The sequence below is a fragment of the Myripristis murdjan genome, chromosome 19, assembly GCF_902150065.1.
Source record: "Myripristis murdjan chromosome 19, fMyrMur1.1, whole genome shotgun sequence".
NCBI lineage: Eukaryota > Metazoa > Chordata > Actinopteri > Holocentriformes > Holocentridae > Myripristis > Myripristis murdjan.
Genome location: NC_043998.1, coordinates 2,548,251 through 2,552,398, shown reverse-complemented (window position 1 = coordinate 2,552,398; position 4,148 = coordinate 2,548,251). Strand labels below are relative to the sequence as shown.

At 42.3% G+C, this 4,148-nt stretch overlaps 1 non-coding gene across 1 annotated transcript; it reads right to left on the bottom strand.

Moving 5' to 3' along the window:
- Window positions 1-3,289: 3,289 nt before the first annotated feature.
- Window positions 3,290-3,383, bottom strand: trnai-uau (transfer RNA isoleucine (anticodon UAU)). The gene is made up of 2 exons: window positions 3,346-3,383; window positions 3,290-3,325 (listed from the first exon to the last, which is right to left on the bottom strand). It is a non-coding gene; the product is annotated as a tRNA-Ile (tRNA).
- Window positions 3,384-4,148: the final 765 nt, after the last annotated feature.

The window sequence follows — 4,148 nt, the reverse complement described above, 5'->3', positions numbered from 1 at the left end:
GTGTCTGTGTGTGTGTGTGTGTGTGTGTGCATGAGTGTATGTGGGCGTACAAAGAGTGTGTGAGCACGAATGAGAGAGAGAGAACAGAGTGGGTATTTAATTTTCCAAGATGAGGGATTAGCACTGGCAGAATTTGATCATTCTGCTCTGATCTCAGGATGTTCAATCACAGCTTATCCCAAATATTAAACTCTCTCTCTTTTGTCCCCATGCCCCTCAATCCCTGATCACACACACACACACACACACACACACACATACACACACACACATGCTTGCTAAACTCCAACTGCTGAGGTTCTCATTGAGTAAAGTGGCCCGCTGACCCTACTGTCAGGGTGTTGAGTGTGTGTGTGTGTGTGTGTGTGTGTGTGTGTGTGTGTGTGTGTGTGATTGCTCAGCCACCTGGTCACCTAAAGGGAGGGGTGAGAAAGAGGGATGTGTGTGTGTGTGTGTGTGTGTGTGTAGGTGGTTTTGTATGTGTGTGTGTGTGTGTGTGTGTGTGTGTGATGGGTGGGGGGTGGGGGGGGCTTGGCTCAGCTCTGGGGAGTAAATTAAAAAACTGTTACATCTAATCTGGAGCACCAAGAACAAGTGGCACACACTTCAAAATCTGAACCCTGATCCCTTGTGTTTACATGGCCCGCCTGAGCTGACACACACACACACACACAAACACACACACACATGCATGCACGCACAAAAAAAATCTCACACCAACACACATGCACCCAAAGATTCTCTCTCACATACACACTTGGGGCATGTACGTACAAATGCACACACATATGAAGATATTCACGCATACACACACACACACACACACACACACACACACACACACACACATACACAAACACACACACTCACTGCTGCTAAATACCCAGTGAGCCTGGGTGGGACAGAGGGAGGGGTGAAGGGAGGTACAGGGCACTGATCTGCACTCTCATTTTCAGCCTGGAGATCAGCACGGAGACATCTGGGTCACATCATTACTGCAATCTTCTGCTTGTTCATTCCCAGCTTACACAGCTTAGAGGGACAAACCTGCTCACACACACACACACACACACACACACATGCACACAAGAGCACACACACACATACTCAAGTTCATGCACACACGAGGATCAAAACGTAACAACTGTAAACTGTGAACTAGAAAAATGTCTCAAAGGTCAAAATGAGGTTAGTTTTTTCCAGTAAAACAGATTGTAAGATGCGGTGATGTAACCGAGCAGTCTGCACTCGCTGATTGGCAAACAGCTTGTGGAGATCCGTGGGTGTGTGTATGTGTGTGTGTGTGTGTGCCAACGTGACGTTTTTCTGAACGGCACGGAAAGGGATTGTACCACTGTGCTTTTTGCTACAAGTTTCCAGACATAACCTCCCATAACATAACTCCTTCCAGTAACCACAAGGAAACAACTGAATCAAAGCAGTTTGGTGAGCGACTGTCCTGCAGCCGAATGACCAGCATCCATGGACCACATAAGGCACTCACACACACACACACACACACACACACACACAGTGGTTCAACTAGTTGAAAAAGTAACTGGGAATAAGCCTGTTAAGTTTGGCTCCCTGCTCTGCCACTGACCCACTAACACAGTCACCCAGTCAGACAAATTCCACAGTGAGTGAATAATCTATTATTTTTACTTGTTTTTTCTACAGATATTGTTATGCTGCTACATATTACAAAATGTACACTCTATCATTGTCTTTATGTTTGCAACCTGTATAAGAATGTCAGAGGAATTGTATACAGTAGGAACACTTAAAAGAATATTTCACATAAAAAAAGCTACATATTTTGCATCATTTACTCACTCTTGAGTTGCCTTGAATGTCTGTGAGGCATGCGATCAAAACTTTTTTTTTTTTTTTTTTTTTTTTGGGTCATAAGACAACTTAGGATATATGATGGAACACTATGTGTAGCTTTTGGGTGATTTATTCCTTAACTATAACATTTCCAGTGTTTTTTGTAGCTGTACTGCCCTCTAGTGGTGAGAAACTGTTCTTACAGCAAAGTAGTAATTCCCCTGTTGGCCTATAGGGGGTGCTACTGGCCAATACACTGAGAGCAGGAGGCCAGACTGACTTGGACTTTTCTTTCCAAACTTTTCTTCCGTACGGCAGGCCGTTTATATTGTTTATGATTTTAACTGAAACTGATGGCCAAATGTTTTCAGTGCATAAAATATTAAACGAAGTTTGATTTTAATTAATAATAGTTAATTAATAGTTAGAATAACACTTTATTGTCAGTGTGGTTCGTTTTCTCCGTAAATCTTTATTTCAAGTCATGCACAAAAGGATAACAGCATCGCTTACAGAGACATACAGTGAAAACAAAACAAAACTAACAAAAAGATGAGCAATAAAGACTAAATACAACAAAACAAAACAAAACAAAAAAAACGTGAGTACCTGACAATAATCTCTAAATATTGCATACATCCATTGTTTGATGAGCTTTTTTGTCTTGTGAGGAGGAAATCGTCGACATGTGTTGTTCCGAGTTTCCTCATGAATTAATTAAATGAATAACATCATCTTTGTTACTATAAACACAGCAAACAAATATGTTCCTATAGAAATTGTAAAATCTGAGAAAACGATAATTATAACTTTGTTAATATCTTTCCACGGCTCATATTCTATTTATACTTACAAGATTAATTATATATTATATAAAATGTTTTCCATAAGGCTGAACCAGGTATCACAGGACCGCCACATGGAAATTATTGCAGATATATTTCATTATATATATAGTCTATGCAAAGGTTCAAAGGTGAAAGGTGTATAGATATTCTGCAGATGTTTTATTTTTTATTACTCTTATAGGGTATGAATATTTTTTTTCTTTCTTTTTTCTTGCATTTTTAAACTGATCCACTTTATTAATTTTGTTACTTGTGTTTAATAATTTTCCTAAAGATCTATATTTCTCTCCAAGTGTTGAGAGATATATTTGGTGAAGTCTACCATTGTTTTCCGTGCAAAATCTACCTATCTTTCTATCAATTATACTATCAAACATGAGCGGCGGATTAATACGTAAACTACACGGCTGCAGGTGTGCGGGTTGATGGGTGGTGGCACGGCCTGGGACGCGGCTCAGCCTATCAGGGCTGCTGTTACATCTCAGTTTGTAGAAGTTTGCCCTGCTGTCTCGTGGCTGACCGGTGTGTCCGCGGTTTGCTCTCGGCCGGTGGGCGAGCCGGAGCCGGTGGCGGTGGGCACCTGCGGCACGTGACGGTCATTCTAAAAACTCTGCTCCAGGTGAGGCTCGAACTCACAACCTCGGCATTGCTCTGCTGGCTACTGTCGTATAAGTACCGCGCGCTAACCGATTGCGCCACTGGAGCTTCGCTGTAGCGGGCCGGGAAAACTCTTTAAGTCGGTCACCGGTCCCCGCTGGGTGCTGCTGTTTGTTTGTATTTGTGTTTGTGTTTTGTTTTGTTGTTTTCTGTCACGAGGTGTAGATGTGAAATAACCCCCGTGACGCAGCCGCCGCCGGTGGTCTCGCTCCCAGTCCGGCAGACAGCTGCGAGGTCGCTCTCATGCTGCGTTCAAGTGCTTGTCGTAATCCCCCAACTTCCAGCCAAGCATCCCCTAGTGCCTTTTCTTTATTTAATTCACATTATACAGCTGATTCGGTGTTTTCGCCTCATTTAATTGGAGAATACGTCAATCTGGGTTGTATTCATTGTGTCTATAGCCCCCTCCCTTTGTCGTTTCTCCTATTTTTTCCCCCTGTCCCCATTATATTTAAGTTTTGAACTGCTTTTATGCAATACAGCTAAACTTGTCTTGCCTTTCGGTGTAGTTTTTTTCTTCCCACTATGAGGGTTAAGTCAGGGGGAGTCACTCTGTTTCTGCTGTAAACTGTAAGAGTCATAAAGGACCAATGCAGAAAAAGTGAAGAAGTGGTTTGACAGGTGAGGTTAAGTCTGATTTTAAAAGCGTATATGAGCAGCATATTTTTTAATCTGCATGGATAGTGTTAAAAGTCTGTGATGAAGCTTGGTCGAGCCGTCCGCCCCTCAAGTGATCAAAGTCTTTAAATCGACTCTGCAATGTGGGAAAAAAATGATATGCAAATCACGGTGATGTAATATTCTCTCTCTCTC